Source organism: Xiphophorus hellerii, chromosome 4 (assembly GCF_003331165.1).
Source record: "Xiphophorus hellerii strain 12219 chromosome 4, Xiphophorus_hellerii-4.1, whole genome shotgun sequence".
NCBI classification, from domain to species: Eukaryota; Metazoa; Chordata; class Actinopteri; order Cyprinodontiformes; family Poeciliidae; genus Xiphophorus; species Xiphophorus hellerii.
Genome location: NC_045675.1, coordinates 31845411 through 31872693, shown reverse-complemented (window position 1 = coordinate 31872693; position 27283 = coordinate 31845411). Strand labels below are relative to the sequence as shown.

General features: G+C 40.1%; 1 protein-coding gene and 1 long non-coding RNA gene across 2 annotated transcripts in view; one reads left to right on the top strand and one right to left on the bottom strand.

Moving 5' to 3' along the window:
* Positions 1-27283, bottom strand: part of LOC116718043 (neural-cadherin) — a 322864-nt gene that overhangs the window by 286213 nt on the left and 9368 nt on the right. The gene's annotated exons all lie outside the window — the stretch shown is intronic.
* LOC116718046 (uncharacterized) lies at positions 5689-19035 on the top strand. Its single transcript, XR_004338861.1, has 2 exons — positions 5689-5870; positions 18337-19035. It is a non-coding gene; the product is annotated as an uncharacterized LOC116718046 (long non-coding RNA).

Genomic DNA, 27283 nt, shown 5'->3' with positions numbered 1-27283 from the left:
TTGCTCATGCAAGGAAAATATAAATTTTTTTCTCAGTTACCTGTAGGCTTCAGAAGTAGAGTTCTCTGTGTTCAAATATGTTGAAGTACATTAGTTCTAAAATTGGAAGTGAAGTATTTTAGAGTACAGAAATTCCAAAAATGTTAAAAGGAAAAACAAACAGGATCTCTGTAACTTTAATTAACAGAAAACTTTCATCTGATGGAAAAGTTCCATCAGCATTTTAAACAAACAGTGTAAAACTGAATTGAATTTAGAGACGGCTCGATGATCATTAGTGCAACCAAAAGAGAGCTGAAGGACAACAAATAACATGAACAATGACATGAACCAAAAACATGTCACCAAATATTCACAATTTAATGCATCAAACTTCCATTATACATTCAGCAGAGATGGAGAGTCCAAACGTTATTAATTAAACAAATGGCAGTTTGCTTTTCCTGACGTGTGGCAAAGGCACAAAGCCTGTTTGGAGATGACAATAATTACTTGGCCATTTCATTATGACACTCATAAAGGTTTGTTCTTCCTTTAATTACAGCATCATGCTGATGGTTCTGACATTTAAAAAGGTTCTAATTATTTCTGCACAGCGGATGGACCATTAAGAAAAGCTAAAACTAAAGCAATTTTATCAGTTTAATGTTGTTTGTGATTCCAGTCAGACTTCCTCTTCCTCACTGTCTGAAGTTAAATCAGACTAAACCAATCTGAACAAACTTGTTTTGGTGGCGCAAATGTTTTCAAATGTCTAACGTTTTCAAAGCCGGTGCAGAGAAGTAAGAGGAGAAATGAAAATCTTGATAAACGTTAAAATAATTTTGCATCAACGTTGGCACCACACATTAAAATAAATAAAATGATCTAAAATGATAATACAGCTAGTGTTATTAAAAATGATCTGTGCAATGACTGCAGAAGAGTTGAACAATATGAACACATTATAAAGTATGTAAGTGTAAATTTCTAAAGTCAAGAAGCATGACTCAATAACAAATCTTTTCTTCAATGTTCATAATGTACCTAAACAGAATATTTTTTTATGTTTCTAATGTTTTTATAAGCTTTGGAGTGGACAGATGAACTTATTTTAGGCAAATGTATATTTATTATAATTACAACAATACCAAATATGACAGATACTATCAAAAGAATCTATAAAGGTACTTTCTAGGGCAAAAAAAAAAAAAGCCAGATGTATGTATAAACATACATTCCCATACAACATGACACCATCTTGCACTTCCTGGAGGAAAATTAACAGAGTTTGAAATCAGGGATTTTATAGTAACTTCCCTCTGCCCCCATGTCCTGTTACATTTTTCAAATGATTCTTTTTTCTCCATCCATCCATTATATTCCTTACAGTCTCTGGTTTTTGTTGGTTCCATATTCACAACCAGAAGTATCAAGTATAATGTCATGGTGAGCTTGAACTTACAATATTGAAAAGGGATTAAAATAGACGGGTAACTATGGAGATTTCTGTCTGGAAAAGTACAGAACTGTGACATCGCTAATATGTAGGAACGGTTCATTTAAATAAGCTTTTTTGCATGTGATAATTCTTTCTCTTTTCCCACGAAGCACTTTGGACATGTCAATCTTTCTCCAGTGATTTCACCTTCAAAAAGCAGCTTAAAGCAAGACAGAAATAATATAGAGTGCTGCACAATGCAGAGAACGTAAAAATGAATTGTTACTCTAACAGCCTGCATGCTTCCTGGTATTTCTTGTGGACTTAAATACAGCTGCTAGAAATTCTAGGAAAACCTGAACTTGAAGATTGTTGGCAATTCAAACCCAGCAGACCAAAAATTATTAGAGGGGGGAAAAAAACTGCACAGAAGAGCAACAAACTGGAGTGGTCTCTTTATATAAAGCTACGATGGCGCAAAGTTTTACTTTCACTGATTTAGATAAAAAGGGTATTTGTGAAAATGCTATGAGCAAGTCAGTGTGTTTCATATTTACATCTAGCATTTTAATTTGTGGTTTCAACTATATACAAGCCAGCTGTCTTACATCTACGGCTCCGTTAACAAGGGGAAACCCTTTTGTTTTTTCCTAAGACGTGTTGATGGTTTTAAAAATACCTGTGTCCATATGGGATCACTCCCAATAAAGTGTTCATCCACAGGAAGCTATGAAGAGCCTCCCAAAATTGTCCTGGTCGGTTCCTACAAACCAATACCAGGAAAAATAAAACCCTGCAACACAAAACAACCAAACACCCAGAAATCATGACCCAAATACTATTCTTACTCCCTCAGACCTGCAGGTGGCGTTAAACATGGAGCATGGAACATGCGCATAAAACCTCCACATGAGTCTAGATACAACTATAAAATTCACCTAATGATGTTTGAAAACCCTAAAAACTGGCTTGTACCATGGGAATCGTTATTTATGCTATTTTTCTTCCCTGCTATTTTTTTCCATAAAAGTGTCAATAAATATGACGAATAAATGCAGGGCTTTTTTTCAGTAATACAATAAATACTTCAAAGTATTGTGATAAAACGTTAAGAGCATTTCACTTCCCTCTAATATGTGTGTATAGTTTGTTCTTTATCATTTTAGCCAAAGTTATTAGGAGCCGGAGCCTCACTTTGAAGAACCCTGGTATAGGCAATATTATACCTGAATCAAATCATCACTTCTTGAGTAAGACTCTGTAAGACCTTAAGGAGGTAATTCAGACATTTGATGTTGGTGTGAAAAAGTGAAATAGACTGGAAAGGCTGGAGTTTGAGACGACTGATCTAGACTCTGCCACTGGAGTTAATAAACACATTTCTCACCAAGTCATATGTGAAAACATTCCACAACTTTTTGTGTTATTATGCTTTTATTTTTATTTTTTCATTTTTTTGCAAATCCTAGAAAGCAGTTGCACCAAGGAATGGCCATTATGTGGAATGTATCATCAGTGTCAGAAAACACATATGCAGAGTGATGGAAAACATGACTGAATGACGGCATGAAGGTCCAATTTCTTTTCTCTGACTGCTAAGGCAAAAATGATGTGTTACGCCGGCTGGCAAATTAAAGCTATTTTCACTGATTACACTCCTTAAATGTACTATAATTGAAGCCGAACAACAATCCCTGCGGTCGAAAATAGTTGGTCTTTCCATCTGATGATCAATTTGTTCTTCCTGACTGAAGTATTGTGAAGGGTAACAAATGTGTTTTCAAATGTCACTCTGTGAATTTGGAAAAGGTGGGTTCAGAAATGTCTGCTTTCCGTGCCCCTGAGAAGTCTTTAGAAAGCAATAGCTGCTTTGCAGTTTTTGACACTCGCACTGTAGAGAACGTAGAGAGAACTGCATAGAAACGACTGCAGAGCAATGACTTTAAACATTTGCCATCCAAAAGACACGTTTATTTTATCCGGGTGACAAGTCCGCTCCCACTCCGATGACGAATCTTCATTCTTTAAGCTGCAGCCTGCTTGTCCTTCCACTGACACCAGGCGATGGCTTCAGCAGTGAGTATAACGAAATGGGATATCACACATCCACATTCATACACCCATACACACTCCACCTACACCACAGAGGGCTGTTCAGCACCGGGGGAACGGGAAAATGTCGCTGATGTGACGGGACGGAGAAAGAAAGTGTGAAAGGAAAGTGGATTAAAGGAAAATAGAACCGGAGAAACCGACGCCCCTTGAAGAACTGAGTTTCCGTGAAATCCAGTCGACTTGGTTTTATTCCTCACGCTGGATGTCTCATGGTGGGGAGGAAGCAATCAGAGACAGAAAAAAACAACAACAAAGAGTCGTTCAAGTCAGAAAGGCGGCAAGAGACTCAGGACGATCAGACAATAGATGCAAAACGCTGCGAGACCGACTGAACACACTTCAAACATCAGTGCAAAAAAAGGCAAAGAGTCGACCAACCTTCGGCTCTTCAGCAATCAAATGTCCTCCGCCCTCACAGCCCCCATTATAAAAAAGAGGGAGAGCACTTTGAAGTTCAGAGGCGACTCTTCTTATAATATACAGTTCCAGTAGAGGCTGATATTATTGAAGGAGGCGGATGAAAAGTCTAGTGAGATTTTGAAAGGTGGACAAGTGATGTTTAACAAGGCAATCTAAGGGCAAATGGTTCTATGTCCCTTGACTGAATTGACTCTCTATCACTCTGTGAAGCTTTGAACCCATCACACACACACACACACACCTACACACAGAGAGGGAGAGAAAGAGAGCTACAAATTGATCCTCTTGTATGAGGCCATTAAAGTGTTTGAAGTTGCTGTGTCTGGAGTCTGCCTCAAAATCAAGCAGCAAACTGAACTTCTGAATCAGCGCTGCATTGGGTTTGTTACCAGTCAAGATTGTGTCTAGACTTGGAAATTACATTCCAGTACTTTCTTACAGCGGGAATCTTTTCAAAGGGACGTTGTTATGTGTTCTCCAGCCACATAGTTAATATAACATGATGTAAAGCTAAAAATATTGTTGATTTTGGTTAGAATATTAAATTATACCAATAAAAAATCAATACAGAAATGTGGGCTTAAAGTTTGTTTAGCAGGTATTAATAGACACCTGCTGACAGATTAACCTACCTGTCAGCAGGTAGGTTAATCTGAATGTCATTCTATAACTGCTGTTAATTATGATCTTTATTTATTAGGAGTGCAGTAATTGCAGTTTTCTGGCCGATCGCCAATTACCGATCTTCTAAAAAGCATAACCTGCTAATTCCAATTTTGGCCGATACCAATTTCTTTGTCTGGACTGTTGATCAATGTAACAGGAAAGTTGTTGAATTGGGAACAGTGGGGTGACTATTGTTAACTGTAAACATGCAGACATAACCTGGTGGGCCGGTTAGCAGAACAGGAAGGTGGTTGATTTTTAGACGTTTGCTGAGGTAGGTAGGATTGGTGGATAAGATCGGCTTCACATGTAAAAATCAGCTGATCAGCAATCTCCCCAAAATAAGGAAATTGGCACAGATAAATCAGCTGGCCGACAAATCAGTGTACCCATATTATACCCTCTTTTTAACAGAGTAGGACACATTTTATGTACTGTTGGGGACTAGTCTACACAAGGTATGTCTTAAAAACAACAACGAGCCTTTTTAACCTTCCAGAGTGTAATAATATACTCTTAGCAGCTCTTTTAATGGCTGCATTCAGATTTTATTCCAACTCCTTTGTCATGAGCGCCGTGCTAAGCGTACATGGTGGCATGTAGAAATATGCCTCCACCCGGAGTCAATCACTGACACCTCTCAGGGCGCTGCAGAGACGAATGACGGCACAGCAGCCATTAGAGAGCGTGCCTGACAACGAGAGGTCGCGGCGTAACGCGGACCCCAACGCAGCGCGGCCGCATGATCAGTCACGGTTGGCGGGTCGGATGGAAAACAAGTGGGAGAGGCTCGGGCCTCAATCAGATAAACGACCTCACACCCCTCCACAGAGGCGGCCATTGTTCCGCTCTAGACCATTGCTTCCCAGCCTCCTTTAATAGCCGAGTGTGGGGAGCGGAGGAGCCTTTAGCCACGGGTGGCAGTGAAAATAGACACACGCAAGCGCGCCAGAGCAACGTGCGTCAGCATGTATGCACGCTGTAATTTTCCTCTGACAGCCACGAGAATGAGTTGTCAAAATAAATTGGAGTGACTGGCAAATAATTTCCCACAGAGGGAGGATAAGAGAAGAGATGAAAGAGGGCAGACAAAAAGACGAGGAGGAGAAACGAGAGGGGAACGCAAGACGAAACGGCAAAAGCAGAAAGATCCAGAGACCAGAGTGAAGATGTAGCCGAAAATGAGAGAGAGAGAAAAAAAGAAAAAGAAGACATTTGAAGACAGAAGAGCAATGACTTCCCCTGAAAGGTCAGTGTCTTCACTCTTCATTTGTCTCTTTGATTGAACTTGCCAATTAGCCACAGAGCAGTACACTCCCCCTGTGGATGGGAAACAACCTAATCACAGCCAGGGAAAAGATAGATTAGGATGGGTCTGACTGTTGAGAAATTAGAACAGTGCACTGCTACGTAGCAGCCGTATATTCACATTACTACAATGGAGCTTTCAATTATTTAACAGAGAAACTGGACTGGTTGTGATGTGTTTGAGAGGACATAGAGAGGAGAGGCAGGGAAAGCGGCGTGAGGCACCCCGGGCCCAAAGACGTTGGATCAGAGATCAGAGATCAGTGATGAAATGATATTTTGTGACATTGCATGCTGACCTAAAAGAGGGGAAATAAGGAGACTTGACAGAGAAGAATATTAGAAATGAGAGGGATGAGTTAGAATAAAGCTAATAAATGTTTTACTCACCTTTTTTGTGATGAATAAAATAACTAGTTAAAATATTTGTGCAAATTCTACGAAAGGTGCAAATTTTCCATCGACAGCTGATGCTGTGAAGAGACAGAAAAAGTTGAGCAAGTAATACTTGGACTGGAGAGAAGAAACTGTGTTTTTATGGACGACAAAATGATCAAACAGACTTTGTGTTTCAATGAAAAGTGAAACACTGCATGTTAATATGAGAGAAAACTGTGCAGCAACTGCAAGGTGCCGCCACGTCAATATGGACCAAAATCTCTGAGGAGGTTTTCTGACATCTTGTTAAAGTTGTGCTCTAATCCAATTCCAATTCAAGTTTGTTAGTAAAACACATTTCACTAACAAGGCAGTTCCAAGTGCTTTACGTCATAAAAACATCATACAGTCACCAACTGCGAAAAAAACAACAACAAACATTACATTTTGTCAAATGCCATCATCAAAATCATCAAGCAGATATTCATCAAATATATCGATCAATGTTCCATTTAATCAACAGCAACTCTAAACAGCTCGGCTTTAATCAAAATTTAAAGGAACTCAGACCAGAACCAGAACATCTGAGAGGTCTGGAAGGTTGATACAACAGCAGATTTTTAATGTATTCTGGTGCTAAACGCTCAGTGATTTATAGACTATCAACAGTATTTTATAGTCTATTATCTCAGTGGAAAGACTTTAGAACTGGGTGATGTGCTCTAGCTTCCTGGTTTTAGTCAGAACACCAGCAGCAACGTTCTGGATCAGCTGCAGGATTGATTTTATTTAGACAGACATGTGAGACACTGTTGCAGTAATCAATGTGACCACCGATAAACACATGGATGAGTTTCTCTAGATCTTTTTGGGACATTAGTCCTTTAATCCTGGAAATGTTCTTCAGGTGATAGAAGACCGACTTTGTAAATGTCTTTATCTATCTGTAATAACTGAAGCTGTGTGCTGACTCTAGATTGTTCCTCTTTAGCTCCAAAGATAATAACTCTCAAAAATGTTATGCATTTCTGGGAAAAAAGAAAAAGGAGTCCCAGACAGTCCTATGAAAGTGGATTTAATAAAGTTCACAGTGCAGTTATGACATTATTATTATTATTATTATTATTATTATTATTATTATTGTTATTATTCCAAATTTGAATTCCCTTTTTCTAAGTATATCCCTGCTATTCAACAGATAAGGACCAAAATGACTGATACTCTGTGCATTTTAACTCACGTATCAACAAGAACTTTTTGAGCTCTAACATGAATAAAAAATGTTAAGGATAAAATTAAATTGTCATAACAGCAAAGAAATGATGAGAGAAATGTCAGACATTATAATTAAAAAAAAAAATACAGAACAGAGACAAAAGAAGAGGCATCATGAATAATTGAACAAAGATTCAAAATCTCTGTTGTTATTCTGTTTCTCGTGATCTCCTGGTGTAACGGCGGCTCTGTGAGCGGGATCAGATATAAACCAGAGGCGGAGAGCAGGGACAGCAGACGAGAAGGCAGAGAAACACACCAAGGCGGACGTGAAGGAACAGAAAATAGGTTTCATCAACTCATTTGTTTCTTCTTGCACCCAGCTATCTGTCCTCCTGCCGTTTCCCCTCTTCTGCTGTCATTAGACAATGTGTAGCGCAACACACACAAACACACACACAAGCACACCCCGTCATCAATGGGTTCTAAGCATTCCTGTGATCTCTCAGTCAGTGGTATCGATCTGCCACAACTGGCAGCCTCTCCCTTCTATCGGCCCAGACACACACACACACACGCATGAATAGACAAGGAGTGAAAGGAAGGACAATCACGACGGCAATGACAGTAGCTGTGTTTCCATTACTAATGTGCGCAAAACTTTGTCAACATTCTGCTCGTGTCAAAAAAGCACAATTTCTCTATTGTAGTTTATCCATTAAGTAAAACACGGACTTAAAGTCACACGTGAATGTGTCGTGTTCTGTGTTTTCTGTGTGTTAATTTTGAGTTTTCTGTGTCCTTGAGTCTCTTCGTTGTCCTGTCCTCCCCTTGATTGTTCCCAGGTGTGTCTCGTTCTGTGATTACCCGCTGTGTATTTAAATCCACCTGTGTTCCTTGTTCCTCGTCGGGTCCTTGTCAATGTCTTGTGAATGTGTCAATGTCTAGTCTATTCGTCGTCCAATGTGCGTGCTGCCTGTTTGGACTGAGTTTCATCATTAAACATCATTATTCATCTTACCTGGGTCCGCTGCGTCTGCCTCACCACCAACACCGCACCGTAATTCATGACAGAATGAAAATTTGTTCCCGTGATGTCACTAAAAATACACCATGCCATGATCCTCCATCTACTTCCTGTTGTCTTATTCTTCATGGTTTGTGCCAGTGGCATACCACAAAGGCTACATTCACTCTGCAGCCTGAAGAGACCCAAATCTGATTTCTTTGTGAGAAAAATCGGATTTGGGTCCAAATTGTGGGTCCGTTCACATTTCCAAATATATGCAATTTGTATGTGATCGCCATCGTAAACTTCGAACATCCTGAAAGTGTCCCAGTTGAGCAGTAGAGGGCGCAATAACGTCACACATAGAGAGCGTGCTGTGTGTTTAGCCAACCGACATAAAGAAAAAGAAGAAGTGTTCAGTGTTTGCGGAAGTAAACATGGCCGACCATGGTGGAGCCAATCTTACGATTTTTAAGTTGTTACCCAGCCAGAGCCTGCTCATTATTATCGTTTGTCGAGTATCAATGGCGTTCAGATTGGACGAATGTAATGAGTCTGGCTGTACAGACTCAGGTCACATTTGAAAAGATCTGATTCATGAAAGAAGATCTGGTTCTTCATGATGGTCTGAACCACAAAGCCAGGTGGCCTGGGTCGCATTCACAAAAATCTGATGTGTGTGGTTCAGACCATCATGAAAAGATCAGATTCATCTCGGATTTGGGTCACTTCAGGCTGCAGTGTGAATGTAGCCAAAGTGATTTGTGCAATGTGAAAAAAGTTTTACCAAGACAACCATATCATCTTAGCGCCAAAACGTTTGATCAGAAAAACAAGTTTTTTCAAAATTGCCGTGTTTCCATTAAGCAAATTTATTTTCAAAATGTCAAATTGCACAATTATATAGTCAATGCAAATGTGGTTTTTAATATGAAGAAGAAGCTGCACTGTAGAAAAAAGTGGTCAAAGACACACACAAATTTGTGTGTGTGTGTGTGTATTTTTCTGCATGTGTGTGAACGCATGCCAGATTAATTGCAGATTCTCTGAGCAAATACACACACCTCCATTCTTACGCTGTCCAAACACAGACGTCATCTTCATCTCTTTCATTTTTCCTTGGTCCGTGCCGATGCGTTCCGACAATTTAAAAATTCCTCCCTTTCCCCACATCAAACACGACTGTGTGGTAGTAATTGAGTGTGTGTCGCGTCTCACACCACTGATGATCCAGCAGAGTCGACTCAATCCACTGTGTTAGGAGATTACTGCTCAAAACATGGGCTCTTATTATCTCACTTACACACACACACACACACCCCTGAACGCAGACTCGCTGCCTTCACCTGAAAAGATCCACACGATGAATTGTTTATGTGCTTAAGTGCAACCAGTATTATTATGACACCTCGAGGCTCTTTCTTTTCCTTAAATTAGATCCCAACTGTTTAGTTTAAGGTAATGAAAATTCCCTGAATCTTTTAGAAGAAATGATAGTGCAGGATACAAGTAAGCTGGAGTCTTTGCATAATTCCTCTGGCAGCTGGAGTTCTTGTTGCAATTTCACTTGATGTGGTTCAACCTCCTGACACACTTTTCATCATGGAGCACATAGAATGCTACTTGATACAATCAGCTTCTCCACTAACCATATGAAGTAGATATTCTTTGTGGTTCTTCAAATTAACCCCTTGTTGTTGTTGTTCTTTACCAAATAGTGAAAGATTTTCAATCCATTAATGTGTCTGTCCATCCACCTGCTTATCAGGTTTCAACAGGGCCATCGTTTACAACTGTGAGTAGGAGTTAGGTCAAGGTGTAAGGATGATTGATCAATACATCTGTATAAAGAATTACAAGAGTCTAAGCAGGTAGTGATAAAGGCATAAATACATTTCTCAAAATCCTTGAAGCAGCAACAAGACTTTGCGTAAATGAGAAAAGCTCAAGTTAACGACTGAACTCACTGCTGATCTAGTGCCAAAAACAAAACAGACAGTTCTGACAACAACTGCATGATGATATGGAGTTAAAGGGCCAATGACTGATTCAAGTATATTTAGTGATGTTCTTTTGCCCGAAGAGAATAACTTTTTTTTTACTGTTGTTTTAAATAAAGAAAATTTGAGTCCATCCATGATCAAAGTTCAGATGCAAAGTCCAATAAAGATCTTAAGAAAACATGACATTAAAACCATTAAAATGCTATTGGCAGTGTGGTGTAGAAAACTGTTTTGTCCAGTCGAAGTTTAGTTATATTTGGCCTGAGTTATTTCTCAATACCCAACATGGAGGCTGAGGCTTGCTGCATACTGAAGAGTTTATACAATCAGTAAAATGTCCTTGCACATACTTTGTCACAGCTATCCTTCTGCCTTGTGTGAAGTGTCTGTAAAACATTTCTGAAAGAGAAACATCTGAATAAAGGAACATACACATAATACAAAGTGCTTTGCAAAAATATTCCTATCCTTTAAACCTTTTCATACTTGGTCACACTACAGGTTAATGTGACAGACCAACCAGTGCATGACTGGAAGATGGAGGCAAAATGAGACGTTTCTCAAACTATTTATCCTCCCTGAGTTTTTTTGTCTTATTCTAGTTTTTGCTGTAAATTAGCGCTGCATGTCTCCAGCACTTTTACATCTCTATAAGGTGACATTGTTGCGGGTTGTTGTTTTTTCTTTTTGCCATTTTCAAGAGGTTTTCTTGCAGGATTCCTTTGTATTTATCGCCATCCAGCTTCCAATTAACTCTGACCCACTTAGTCGTCCTTGTTGAAGAAATCCAGAGCCAAAGCATGATGCCGCCACTAATGCTTTGCCATAAGGATGGGGTGTTCACAGCGATGTGCAATGTTTTTTTTTTTTCTTTCTATCTTTTGTAAATAAAACGCTATGTCGTTGTAAATATGACGAAAACAATGAACGAAATTGTTTAACACATTCCAACTGGATATTTACAAGTTATTCTAATGAGGCAAGGTGCTGGAGCCAGTGGGTCTTTATGGGGGCTCAGGCCATAAACCCATCCTGAACGGAAGCTGTTCCTCTCTGTCTGCTGCTCCCACCTGTAAATAATGTGTGGAGACCAGACTGAAGGCATTTCCCTGAACAACGAAGCTCCTGAATGATAAAAACTCTTCTTTCAGCAAGAAGAAAGTCGTAGAAGGTGTTACCGATGAGTCCCACCTTTGAGCTGAAGAGCACTTCCCAAGGCTTTGACAAAAGTAACATAAAAGAATCAAAGTACTTTTATAAAATTTCTCTATAGCAACAATAAATTCTGCTATGTATGGTTTTATTTTGGCCTTAGCATAATATAACAATTTGCTTCACTGCCATTTTGTCAGTGATGCAAAGCGGCATGATTGTGGTTCTTGAGCAATATGCCAGTCACGTGGCAACTGGGATATTATTATGGGATTTTATTATTTTAAACTCCGGTTTCCCAGGTCTGCATGTTCTGCATGTCACAGGATGTCCCCTGAAACATGCTGAACATTTCCACCCGGCTGTCTGTGCGTCACTAAAAGCACAGCGTGACCCAAAAGAACTGAGGACTAAAGATCGCTTTGGGAAAGTGTGAGCCAGCAGGTGAAAGTGGCCTTGAACATAAAGGCACTCTGAGTGGTCAGCAATTTTAGTAAGCTGATACAGGAATGCAGCCTGTTTACCATTTACAGTAAGGGCTATGCAAAGGCCAATGATGTTTCAGCCTGTTTAACTCAATAGAAAATACACATGCATAAATATATGAGCTTTTTTCTTAGTCACATCTGAGGGTCACAGCTGAGGATCAACTGTGACTAAGCTGTAAAAAACCTTCTGATATCTAGATTTTTAAGTACCAATGGATGGAAAGTGCACAGTTACATCGTATTGTTTCATTCTGTTGTAACTTAAAAACGGCTGAAAGCTGAAGTTGGGGTTCTCCATGTATCCCTGCCAATTAGCCGAAATACAATGTGACAACCATACCAGTAAAACCAGGAACGCTTGTGTACATGCTGCAGCTGTACTACTGGTGGAAAAACAAAATACTTTTATGGAAAAAGTGTTTGCGTGCTATGCTAACTAGCATTCACATTCTCTGCAGGCTCAGTTGTATAGAACAGGCTCTAACATAGAAGAGATGTAGGGATGTAGCGGTTGGTGTGGATGTGTTTCCATAGAACCAGATGCTAAAATTCACCTATTTATTCCTTACCTACAACAAGAATGCTACCTTGTTCCAACACGCCGATGTTCTGATCTGAAAGAAAGCCTTTCTATTCATTGGTCTCTCACAGTCCTTTAATCCTTGACACCTAAATTATACACCGTCACTCATCTGCCACTGTAACCACTCGTTCTGTCACTGTACGTGTGCTTATTCATGGATCCAGGAAAAAAAAAAACAACAACATCAAAATGGCTGAGGAAGGAATAAAAAGAAAAGCTGCAAACATTAAAAATAATGTAATCTATCAGCAGAAAGCTACATCAGAAATTCTTTGGTGCTTCTTATTGAAAAAATGTTTTGCAAATCTCTAGCAAACCTCTGATTTGCTTCCACTTAAATCAGCTCTGGTACTCCTTGAGAACAGCATTCTGTGGGAATAACTTCTGTTTTCTTTCCTAAATTTATTCTGCTCGCGCTTCACTGTCATCCCTTTAATACAGCAGGACTACCGCAGCCCTGACCTTTCCCCAACTTCTCCTTTGCATACTTTCTTTTGCTCTTTTGTTCCTACTGCAGCAGAGAACATTTCCAGAAGAAAGTACACAGGATAAGAACGCCAGCTAAACATACAAAACGCAACAGGAAGTGCTTGCAGACGCAGCCATCGCAGAGGTCTAATTTAACTGATTTCCTTCTGCACTCTACCCTCGGTCTTGGAGTGGTTTCAGGCTGACAGATGATCTGACAAACACTGCGCTCTGCGATGCCAGCTCCACTTTCAGCAGCGGCGACTACTGCGGGGCACAGATAAGAGATCAGGCGTTGCTGTGGGAGCGTCGGAAAGAAGGGCTTCCAATCTTTAACTCTCGACTCGTCTGTCTTTCATCAGATCTGGTGTTCAGATGGAAAATCAATTCCCCCGGTGAGGCACAGCAATCGCCCGTTTTGCCCGGGCGACCCGTGCAACCGCCACGACCGGGATTCTTAACGCTTTCCATTCATTTCTAAATAGAACCAAACGTGTCACATTTCACGTTTTATATTCCTGCATCAATGTGCGAGCGTGGCTTTGCGTGGAGTTTGCTTGCGTACGATGCATGTTAATATGCTTTCCAGCATTTTCTTTGAGTGTGTCTTGTAACTTTTCAGAGTGTGTGTGTGTGTGTTTGAGCAATGCTGTGCAGAAGAAGGTTAGAAGACATATTCAGACGGTGTCTATTGATCTGTTTGACAGTCTCCTCATGTCTTTTACACGCCCCAGGATTGCACAATCACTCACATTGATAGCGCAACCCCAAAGCAGCAGAGAGGAAGGAGAGGAAAGGGGGAGACTTGTGTCCCCGAGAAGTGATTCTCTATTAAAAAAAGAAGAAAAAAAGGGTGAATAAAGCAGGTGTAATTATTCACCAAATTGGCAAAAACAATGGTGTGGGAAGATCTGGAAGAGGATGGTAGCGATGTGATAAGAACCAGCTGGAAAGGAGGTTTGCCAAGAGAGAGAGAACGAGAGAGAGAGACGGAGAATGGAGGACACACAAAAAGAGGGCAAGTAAAGGTGTTGTGGCGAAAACAAATGATTTATAGATATACGATATACGGTGCCATAATACATGTGCCAGCGCAAGATGGAAAAGAAAACACTTCCCAAGACTAAGTGTGTGTGCCTGGATGAGATAAACAGAAAATGAAACAATGGGGAAGAAGAGCAAACGGGAGCTCTCTTGTGTGCCGAGCATATTAAAGGAGGTGCTGCGGGGCAGCGGTTCAACAAGAGGGGTTTACACAGCGCACGCACATTCGCTCTAACATATTTGCTTGATTTCAGCCTGCGTGCAATGACCCTCCCACACACACACACACACACACACACACACACGTCCACCCCCACACCCCCACGCACACGCATGCAGACACTAATTGATCCCGTTGCAGCAAAGAAGCTGGCAGGAAGGCAAGACATGAGGATGCTACCTTGTGGCTTCTGCCCACACAGAAATAAATAGGCTACTCTCGCCACATTACAGCAATGCACACGTCAATTAGGGAGCAGCTGCAGAGGCAACATGACTTAAGCATGGCAGACGACCTTTTCTTAGGAGTAGGAGGCGTGCGGTAAAGAGGTTCTTGACACATTACCACCCGATTTCTTTTAATTAAACAGTTTTCATAAATATTCCCGAGCGAGCGGCCGGCTCAAACATTGTTCCAAGAGTACTCATATCGGTTGCATGGCCTTGGGAAGAAAAGAAAAAAAAGCGAAAATAAAACAATCCCATTAGGACGATGCAACTGCTGAAGTCTCCTGATGTATTTTCATGGTAATTAGGCCTAAATCTAAAACCCCTGCGATCCTTCGCTGAATTTGATTGAACTCACGTGAACCCGGAGCCAAGGTAAATTTTTTATTTCAAGGACAAGCAGAATGTTCAAAACGTGACTGTGGAGAATGAGACTGTAGAGGATGAGACTGTGGAGGATGAACCAAATGGTAACAGGAAAACAGCAATGACACCGTGACTCTCAAGATGAAAGAACGCCTTTTCCCCTACGCAACATTTCTGACCAGAACAGAGAGCCTGCCTGTAATGGAGCGTTTGCAGCGTTTGTGCACTTCTGTATGTTTGGGTGTGTATTGACCCTTTGTACGTGACATCCTGCTCTTCAGAAAGCGACTCACTCCGCCATGACGGACATCAAACCAAACTTTTCTCCTGTAAAACTTGTCAGAGCAGACAGTTGCTGGCCTAAAAAAAATGCTATTATTTAGATGATTTCACAGTAAACAAGGTAGTAGGGTGACGGCTGCACAAACAGACAAGGATGCAAACCAAACTTGTCATTTTATTGTAAATCTTCTGATGAGGAAGGAAGGCAGCGATGGGTATCAGTCATCAATCAGGACAGTCAGCCCTCGGTGTATAGCAAACACTTTTTACACGATAAGAAGATTAAGATTCATGTACTTCATAAGTAATTAAGATTATCAAGATATAGTCAAATATTGCATTAACACATACAGTTATTAGTAACTACGGAGATAATTCCTTACTATCATGTAGCCTATATGTATAAAAAACTGGTTAGCATCTAGACTTTTGTAAGCTTTCATGTCTGGCCTGTGTAAGTGGAAACGCCAGTTATGACACAGTGGAATAAATCATGTGGTGTGAATTCAGGCAAAGTTGGCAATTTGATCAAATCAACAAACACTTCAGAAGGGAGGAGGAATGGGTCGGTTAAGCTAGCTATTTCCAACTTTTGTAAATACCGCCTATGAGCCCATCTCGGGGTTCTACTTCCACAGACAAATTATCTCAACTTGACAAAGTAGAAGCCATGGCTACACTGGCAAAAACAACTTGGGAAAACAATCGTAGTGGCTCTGTTCAAGACTCCCAAACATCACTTCTGATGCCCATCATGGCGCCTCTACATCATTAGGTGGTATAGTTGCAAAGGGTCACTTTCTCTTATGTGGACCACAGTTAGCAACAGCTCTGAGAATGTTGTCCAAAACACTCTGTAGCTTACTGATTAGGAATGCATTTCCTTTTCCTGCCTCAGAGCAAGAGGCGCTCTGTTCGACGGAGATCTACTGACTCCAGAGGTCAAGAAAAACATGAAGCTCAAACTATCAAACTGCATCTAGTACTAAACTGGTGCTTGTGCTTAACACCACTTTCCTCTTGAAAATACTTAATCTGGATTTTTCCTCCTACCAGGCCCTCGTAGTTTGGCCAGAGGAGGGAACCTGTTTTATCAGGAGCGAGATGTTGTCTGGCAGAGACCACAACCTATCAGAATGTTACCATGGTTAATGAGAGCTAGTTTCATTTTTTCAACTGTATGACCAGAAAAATACACTAATTTCAGCTTAGTATGTCAGAACAATATAAGCTACTGCTAACATTCCCACATAAATTCACATCATTTTCCAACCTGCACCTCCTTTCTCCTATTAATAGTACGATTTCATTAAAAATATATATTGCTTCAATATAGTATCAAAATGTAGCCATGAAACTCTTCCCATTTTCTTTACATTTGTGTAGTACATGATAAAACCACCATTTTAAAACATTAATTCATCATAGCTCACAGGAGCAACCAGTAGGACCAGAGGTAAAAGTGTGAAACACTGGGAAATCCATTAAATCAGTGAGGAGCCTCAAATTTACTGCATAGAAACTGGAGCTGATACTGGCCCTATAAATTGCTCCTAACTATAATAAATTATTCATAATGAACTTTTTGGATAGTTCGACTATGCAAATGGACCCGCGCATTAACACTGAGAGCCAGCACTGCAGGTTTCTTTTTTGGAGCCATCTTCATCTGTCCTCTCCTGGAAATGAATTAAAATAATCATTCATTGTTAGTGGGAGGAATTCGCATTGCCATCACAAGACTACGATATGTCAAATCAGATCACTGAGTACTATTTTTAAATGCCTGTTTGCTCAGTGGGTGAAACATGCTTCTGTTGTGAGTAACATTAATCAGAGGGGGTCTAACAGTTCTGCAGGGTCAAGGAAGAAGGTGGTATATGTGACGATGAGTCCACTGGGATGAGAATCGTTGCCCTGCAAAGTTATACATATCCTTTGGACTTTTCCAGTGTGTTTCGTTAGTTTTTTAGAATACTGGTAGAGCAACACAGAGCAAGTGGAAAGAAAATGACACTGGGTTTTCTGATCTTTGTTACACACAAAAAAAAGTTTTGAAAAGTTGGGCAACAGAGTCCATCTTTAGTAATAATTTAATAAGTAGAAATAATAAACGACTCCGACTATGGATCGACTTTAAAGTTATTCAGTAACGGGAGCTGAAAATGTTGCCACCACATCACAACAAGATGGAGGAAGTTCACAGAAAGAAAGTGGAACTAATAGAAGCGGCGTTTTGTGGAGCGTTCACAGCAGCTGTAGAGAAATATGTGTGGATGTGGAGCAGGAACTCAGAGTGGAGGGATTGTGATGTAATGCACCTCACTGACACAGACTTTCTTCATTAGGTCAAAATTTTCAGAAAAAATTTTCAATTTGTTTACGTCTGGATTTATTACTTCTGACTTCTCTTGGTGCAGAATCAGGACACACACCTCATGTCTCGTGTTTTAGTTGTGCGTGTGTGTGAGCTTAGTGAGTTGGTTGAATCAAATGTCTTACCTGTGAAGCTCATTTCATTTTGTGACTAAACTCTTCAATATTGGAAACAAGTTGTCTGTGTTTGTTCGTTGTATCGTCCTGCGGTTCAAGATGGCGCCATAACGCCAGTGCTGAACTTATGCCTTCAATTATTGTTATTTTAAGACCTAGGCCTTACCAGGCAGGTCTGATGAATAATAACTGAGACTGAACTCTTTGGTGTATCTAATGAGTGGTGCCCAGATTCAGTCATTTTTATAATTTAAATTACTAGTTTTATTAATATTTGTCGTAAGCAATAATAATAATTTTTCATAGACAAAATTAAACCTACTGAAATCAACATTTTCGGCTGCAGAATTCTGACTTCGAACAATTTTAGTGTCCCCGTTTCAGGTGCTGCTTAAATTAAATAATTCACTTTATTCGTAAATTAATTGATAATAAATCATTAGTTGTAATTACTCATAATTACATCTGATTCCCAACAGGAAAATGGACAGACTGTGGAGTCGAAGGGAAAGTGGATGGAACACTAAACGGGGCGATCATAGAAGAAAACACATCAGAGCTGCAAAAGACTGGAAGTTCTGCCATCCAGCAGGCCAACGACCCAAACAGAAGACCAGTTCCACCTCACAACTCTGGGCTACTTACTGTTGATCTGCCACATAAAATCAAAAATCAAACATGTCCAACTCTGTGGTTGTAACCTCACAGAATGTGGAAAAGGATATGATGTCTTTCATAAGGCACTTGGGTCTGGACCGCTAAATCTAACATCACCATCGTCTGCTACATTTCCTTTCCCGGAGCCATTTACAAGTCATTTGTCCTCTGGGCGTTGCATCTCTTCAGCCTGGCTATCAGTGCTGCACAAAGAAGTAACATTTACTACGAGTCAGATCGTATTCTCATCATGATTCCAGCTGAGCCTCATCACATGTTCATCTGTTGTCTTCAAACTGGAATCAATTAGGTGACAAGGCAGGTTGGCATGGTGACCACAAAGCAATCAGAGGGCAGTGACAATTACATCTATAAAAACACAATAGGCATAATTCATACAGTAATTTGATAAGTGCTTACAATGTATACTGTGTAATTGATTAGAGTGGTTTGTTTAAGTCTTCTGTCCGTATACTTTAAATAAGAATGCCTATTCTGTGAATTAAAGAAGAGAAGAATCATTTTGGAAAATTAATGGTTGAAGAAAAAGTAAACGCATTGAAACATTCAAATTAGGCTTGACTTCAACATAACTTGATACATATGCAGACCAGGTGTCATTCATGTAACTTGTTACATTTGCAAGATTTTTGCACATCCAGAATGCAGTTTTTGTTTCTTGTGGTTCCTCAGAGACGGATTATTGAACTGGGGAACCCAGCAAACTTCAACGCACTATTAAAGAACACTGTTGTTTTTTTCTTCTTTTACCTGTAATATTAATCTCCCTTTTGGGAGTACTATTGAACCGAGTTCAGTAAACTCGGTCCAAACATGTCACATTTGTTCCATTTTCAGCTTGGTGCGGTTCACTTTCACACTGAACTGTACCAAACGAACCAAACCCTTTAAAAATCCAAACCCTCACCTGTGATGGCGCTGCACCAAGAACCACTGAAGGAAGAAACGTGAAAACCATTGAAGAAGAAACTGAACACAACTTCCTTCTTCACGAAATGTAGACAAATTGCATCACATTTTAGTGGTTGCAGGATTTCTCTTTTGTCAACGGCAACTGAGCACGAGTCATTTATGCTGCTAGGACCTGGCTCAACTTCTGTCAGCTTTGGTCTGGGTTTTTGTGAAATCTAAAACTATTTCGAGGTATAAAATTAGTTATTTTTGTCTCATACTCGACAAATCTATCTGGTATCATGCTTGTCAGTTCATATCTGAAAGGTTTAGACTTTCAGCAATAGCTCGCCGTTTGCATAGTCATCAGATAAGCTTCTGCAAGGAAGGGATTGCCCACAGCATCACTACACCAAGCCGTGTGCCAGCACAAGATGAAAATCTGATACTGATTTAGAGGCAAACGAGTTTCTTTAAAACATATTTTTTTGTATTTTGTTTTTGTTTTTAAACTTTAAATTTTGACCAACATTTAACATTTGACACTGGAACTGGAAGACATTTTAAATATCCAAAATAAATGAACAAAAACAACAGAAAACAAAACAAATAAAATACATTTGTAAGTCTTTATAAACAAAATTGTCCTCCAAACAAAAGGGCTGGTTGACCAAAACACCAGACTTTCCAGTTTTTGGTAGAGAGAGAAAAACGACAAATCATGCAAATAGAATTTATTGAGCTCGCTTTAATTTATCATGCGATTAATTGATTTATTGTTTATTGTGACAGGCCTAATGGTGCCATCAATAACTTCAAATACAGAAGAAGAAATTTATGTCCCACAAGCTGTGCAGCCGAGCGGGCGGTGGAGCAGACAGGGCGGTATGAATGAGTCCTTACACAGCATGACTGAGTTTGGTATGAGTCACATTCTGGGTTTGCATGTGGTCTGTTGGGCAGTGGCCTGATACAACCACCTGGCCAGTACATGGGGGCACCCACTCACATCCTGTCATACTGAAAATGTTGTAAAGAATCCAATACCTGATTCTGGATGACAGGCACAGATGGCATTGCGTGCTGAAGCACATTATGAAAAATCTGATGATCCTTTCTTAGTGTGTTCTGTCTTAAACAACATAAAGCCTTAAAAAAACGTTTGAATACACCCATCTGGCTCATGATGGCACAACTTTTGTACTCTTGGATGTGCCATCTTCTTGTAAACTGAATCACTTGCATGCCAATTAAGGTTTTGCATTTGGGCCAAGTTACATATCAGACTGAGATATCTTCTGGATGATGAAGTAAATTCTGAATCTTTTCTTTTTCTGCAGAGAGCATATGTAGAATGAGCATTCTGACGAAACAAATGTTGATGTTTTAGGTCATAATCTGCTTGAGCTGAGGTGACTAATTCAAATCCCTATTTTTGAAACATTGTGTTTCCTTCCCCGTCTTTGTGGTTTAGCAGATACGAGGCGCATAAAATAATAATAACATAGATAAAGGATTAGTCTGTTATGTAGACTTTTTTGAGATGAGTGTCTATGCTTTTTAAACCTTTAAAGTTTCTTTTGATACAGCCTGGAAGAAAGTTCTTCAGACTTCATTCAGGCAATTTAAGATGGGATATTTTTTTAACAGTTGGGAAACTGAACTACTTATGTTGAAATTAAATAAGAATTTATTTTAAAAAGAATTTGTACTTAGCTTTCATTATTAAAGAACAGCAGGTCACATATTACAACCACAAATAAAACTGTGTGCCCTTTGTCACCGATTCTGTTCATCACTTTCATGGACAGAATTTCTAGGCGCAGCCAAGGTGTTGAGGGGATCCGATTTGGTGGCCTTAGGATCTCATCTCTGCTTTTTGCAGACGATGTGGTCCTTTTGGCTTCATCAGATCGTGATCTGCAGCTCTCGCTGGAGCGGTTCGCAGCCGAGTGTGACGCGGCCGGGATGAGGATCAGTGCCTCCAAATCCGAGGCCATGGTCTTGAGCCGGAAAAGGGTAGAGTGCCTTCTCCGGGTCAGGGGGGGTGTCCTGCCCCAAGTGGAGGAGTTTAAGTATCTCGGGATCTTGTTCACGAATGGGGGAAGAAGGGAGCGGGAGATCGACAGGCGGATTGGCGCAGCGTCTGCTGTCAAGCGGGCGCTGTACCGGTCCGTCGTGGTGAAGAGAGAGCTGAGCCAAAAAGCGAAGCTCTCGATTTACCGGTCGATCTACGTTCCCACCCTCATCTATGGTCATGAGCTTTGGGTCATGACCGAAAGAACGAGATCGCGGATACAAGCGGCCGAAATGGGTTTTCTCCGTAGGGTGGCTGGGCTCTCCCTTAGAGATAGGGTGAGAAGCTCAGTCATCCGGGAGAGACTCAGAGTAGAGCCGCTGCTCCTTCACATCGAGAGGAGCCAGTTGAGGTGGCTCGGGCATCTGGTCAGGATGCCTCCTAGACGCCTCCCTGGTGAGGTGTTCCGGGCACGTCCCACCGGGAGGAGGCCCCGGGGAAGACCCAGGACACGCTGGAGGGACTATGTCTCTCGGCTGGCCTGGGAACGCCTCGGGATTCCCCCGGAGGAGCTAGAAGAAGTGGCTGGGGAGAGGGAAGTCTGGGCCTCCCTTCTGAAGCTGCTACCCCCGCGACCCGACCTCGGATAAGCGGAAGAAGATGGATGGATGGATGGATGGAAATAAAACTGTGTAATGAAACTGGATGATAATGTCCCATTCTGAAGTTACAGGAAAAGTCAGACGTGTTGTTTTAGTTTAGTTTACCTTTAACCCAAGTAAAATTTACATATTGGTCCATATTGATAGGACATAAGGGTGGGCATTTATTGCATGATTTATCATTAAAAAAATTCTTATAAGATTTCACTTTATCATTATCACAATAAATAATGTAATAAGTAATGGTTTAAAAACCCCTACACCTTCCGTACTGTCAGGAATTTTATTTTTACTATTTTTATCCACTGCTTGTTCAATAAAGGTGTTTCAATATATTTCTAAATTTGATTAAATTAAATGCAGTTAGTGTGAATTTTGGGGAAACAAATGAGACGACTTTATGTAGTTTGTTGTCCAGAAAAAGTATATTGCAAATAGTGTGTTTTTCCAGAGAAGTATTTGTGTCATATACAGATAGTAATAAACAATTCTTATCATCACTTTTATTGTTATCACAGTAGTATCACAAAATATTGTGACAAAACTTCACATTTATATTGCCCATCTCGAATAAGACGCTGGCTGACAGACGGTTCCAAATGGAATGAAAACCAGAAGTTACATAACAATCTGTAACTTGCCTATTCAGGATTGATACAGGCCACGGTAACTAAAGGGAATCATACAGGACTGGAGGGATTGCCAAATTGATCTGTTTTTCATCTGTAACCAAAGTCAGACCCAGATAGGGGCCTCGTGTCAGGATCCTGGTGTGATGGTGTGAGTGTGAGATCGTTGTTGGAGATGTTGGGATAACCTGCCGCACCTGTGGGCAGTAAGATGATTATAAAGCACTGTCAGACAGTTAGATGATCAGCCTTCTTGGTCGAGTCAAGCATGAAGCCATCTTGAGTTTCCCAGATCTAAGAGCCTTCAGTCGTTTCTTGCCTCTGAACTTCCATCTTCCATTAATACCCCTCTGCCTTCCACACATGTAGACTCCTGTTCACCACAGCTTTCTCCATCCTCCAATCTCAGCTGCCACTGCCCAACTCCCCTCTGACTGCAACCATTCAGATCTCGCACTGCAAGACCTCACATCATCTGGAAGACCATCTGAAAACTCTGACCTCACCGAACATCTCTCACCAGCATCCTCCACCCATCTCTTGGCTCAATCTCCTCTCTATAGAAGTAAACCTCCCCAGTGCACTTCCTTGCAAGACTCATATCCACATTCACACCTCTTGCTAACTACTTTTCCCCTTTCCAGAGAGTCCTGAACCAAGAGACACAAATCAACCATCAGTGTTTACAATCTTGTTTATTTGTCAAATAAATCTTTCTCTTACTGTTCATTCGGCGTCCTGTATTGGGTTCTGCATTTTGGTCAAGAAAATACCCAGAAACACGACACCTCAAATAATTTTCACAATAAAGGTCCCAGGAAAATCCACAAAGGGCCAGTATACATATGCTAGGTTTAAGACACATAGATCAAGCTGAGAAAAGGTGGCTTCAGGATCTGTAGTTCATTCAAATTTGGAGGCATATTGTCCAGATCGGTGTAAGAAATTGCTTTGTTAGTGAAGGAGAAACGACGCTAAACACTTGCAGAGTTTTTGACAAAGACAGATGAGGGAGTGACAAATCTTTTTAGAAATCATTTCTGCGTGTTTGTTTTATTAATCCAGGCAGACAGAGGGGGAACAGGAAATGACACTACAATAAGAATAGATATATAATGACTAATAACAACAAAAAAAGATGAAGCATGTGTTATAGGACTACCAGACACTGTGTCATCACTTTTAGATAAATATCTATTACTTCACTTGACCAAAGCAAGTTAGTCCTGTCGGCACTTCAGCTCTTCTGATTACTGAGGCTCTCCCTGGCGCTTCCCATCTAGTCCTCATGCTTCTCTCCGTATTTGAGCTTCAGCTTCATTTACTGCACATGTCAGTCTAACTCTTCAGCTTTATGAAGTACACCCATACAATAAAGTTCAACAGTTCTAACTGCCCTTTTTAGTTTATTTCATGCTTCAGTGTCCAGGACAAGGTTTTGATCCATTTAATCTCTTCAACTTTGATTTTTGCCATGACATAAGTAAAGAGGATGCAGCCACATGGAAACTTCAACTCCTCACAGTCATCAGAATCATGGTATTTTTTTAGAAGCTCTTTTAAAGCAGAATTCTTAAAAAAGTTCAATATTATTTTGGTGATTGGAAAAGTGGCAGTTTATACAGAGTTTATGTTAGTATGGTAACTTCATATTGTTTAACTCTATACAGACTGCATTTAAATGTATTTATATTGAAAATTAATTCCCAACTCAGTGCAAAGAAATCAGGAAACACCAGGCTGACCGGACGAGGGGAAGACACTGTACACATAGGGCCGGGGGCCGGGGGCCGGGGGCCAGGGGCCAGGGGCCGGGGGCCGGGGCCGGCTTACTGGGTTGGGCTTGGAACCATTGATAACTGCTTGCAGTTTTTTTGTTTTATTTTGTGTTTTGCTTGTTATTTGTTTGTTTTATTTTTGTTTGTTTAATTGTTTTTTACTTGTTTTTATCAAAAAGATTCAAATTTAAGTATAGACACATATTAGTTACATATTAATATGCAATTAGCTAACTTAGACATCACTTTTCATAACTCCTACCACTGATGGGAGCAAAGTTATTCCATTGTGTTCCATGCAGTTCATCCGGAATATGCATTAATAAGTCATAGTGGCATATGTTCATCACCTTGAGGTTAGCAGTTTATTACTCCATTAATCACTGCCTTTAAGATGGAAGGCAGCCATATTAGCTTTGAAGGGGAGGATGCAACAACTGTGAACTCTTCTCTAAGTTAGATCTTTCCCAATAGGAAATTCTGTCTCCTTGGTACAAAATGGAATGCTACATTTAATGACGTTCTCCCATGTGTTTTGCTAGTAATTTATATGTTAAATTTTCTGCCAGCCCTTCAATCAGAGAGCAACAAGCAATTCCTTAGCACATTTTGGAGCATGTGATGCCGAGAATAGGAATTTCTGCAAAGTGCTAGAAGACGAGGAGTAAGCAACAGATTGTTTTCTTCCTGCGTTAACAAGTGAGTCGGGTAAATGTATATCTACCTCTTGCATGTGATTTTAGGAACACACGGGGAATATGAAGAGCAGATTTCCAACTTTGGTGGAAAACTACTACTAATAAAAACGATAAAAAGAAAACAGAATTGTGATTCAACAAAAACAACAATCATTTGGCACACAGCAAACACGTAAAACAAAAAAAGGGAGAGAAAAGCATTTATAGAGTAAATGACAGACCGCTGTGAGCAGCAGTGTAGTCGGAGTGAAAGTCCTTGGTAAAACCACAGCTCCTGCGGATAAAACACTGGATTCTGTGCCAGAGCCAAAAATACATGCAGCTTCTTTGTGTTGATGCAGGTTATTAAGCACTGAGAATGCATACATGGGCACAGTATGAGCCACTAATGCTCTTCTAAAAGAAAAGGACTGCCTCAACTCACACAAAAGACCAGCAACATATTCAGATGTCAGTCTGCTCTCACTGCCATCTGTCATGATGCTGTGCAGTAGTTTGGTCACCTGCAAAGCATGTTGTTTCTCAGCCCACAGTGTGTGTGCAGGCGTGGGCGGGGGTGTGTGTGTGTGTGTGTGGGCGTGTGTGTGTGTGTGTGTGTGTGGGCGGGGGTGTGTGCGTGTGTGTGTGTGTGTGGGGGGGTGGGTGTGTGTGTGTGTCACCTTGCAGTTCCCAGACAGAAAACACTAAGGACACATCTTAGTTGTTTGTTGTTTTAGGAGACACTTAGGTTCTGAGTTTAGTTCAGCGGCTATAGATATAAAGAGATAGAAACTGTTACACAACAAACTGTTGTCTTGATTAAAAGCAGCTGTTTCTCTTCATCTATGTAAATCCGGAGCTTCCAGACTCGCTCTGCACGACAGCCTGGTCTGAGTGGCTCACATTTCTGACAGATTAAACGAACAATAAAAAGAAAGAAATTCAGTTGAAGAACATTTTAAAAATGGTCAGTATATATTTTTAGATCACAAAATTTTAGTCATGCATATTCAGTGCATAACAATTATTTTAATCCATTGAACATCATAACAATTAATTGCCCAACTGTTTGTACTTAGTGTATTTAAATTGTTCTTTGTTGGTTTATGTACTTTTCCATCTTACATCATTATGCATTTTTTTTCTTGTAAGACATGATTTTAAGCTATCTGTACTTCATACTAGCCATAATTGCACTTTAAGCATCTGTTATTCAACATTTTTATTGTTTTTTTATTTAATGCTTTATGTACCATTTTTTTTGCCTTTGCTTTTATTTTTCCTTGTGATGGTCGTGTTGTGGTCTGTGTCAGTGTGTGTTTTGTATGTTCAAATTAAAAATCTATAAATAAAGTTTGAAAAACAAATTCATTGATTAATCCGATTTAAAAATGGTACATTCTTCAGGTTTTTCGCTTAATCAATTTAACTAATCTTATGCAATATGAAAAATACATAAACAGTAATTACAAAAGCAGTCATTTTATCGCCTAAAATTCAAAAACATAGCATTCATCTATTCATGATCATTTGTGATAAAGGTTGCCCCTGCAACTAAAAAGATACATTTAACATCGACATGTGAAAAGCTCAGCCCACTCTGAGCTTTTCACAGACTGATATCAATATCAGTTTGCCGGACTGAACATCAACACGGTGAAGAGCTGATCTGTTCATTATTATGTTTCTTTTCATAGCTGGGAATCCTGCTTCATTCATTATGGTTTTTTATGCCCAAAACGGTACACAAAAATATGCATTTTGATTTTAAAAAAAACTTTCTTTGTCTGTAAATATGCTATTTTTAGCTTCACTTGGATCATATTTTGTAAAAAAAAATAATAAAAAAATTAATAAGCACATTTTGCTTATTAATTATTAGTTAATCAAAACAAAGTCAATAGAACCGATGGGTTGTCTCCATCAGTCCAAACTCACTGGGGTGTTTAATCAACAAGATACAGTAACTGCCAGTGCAAAATGGTGAGAACAAAGACAGTTTGATTAATCACTAAAGAGACGCTTCTCTCAGTGTCAATGAAAAGCCAGCATTTCAAAAAATGCTGCCAGCATTTGACACCCAGCACTCAGTAG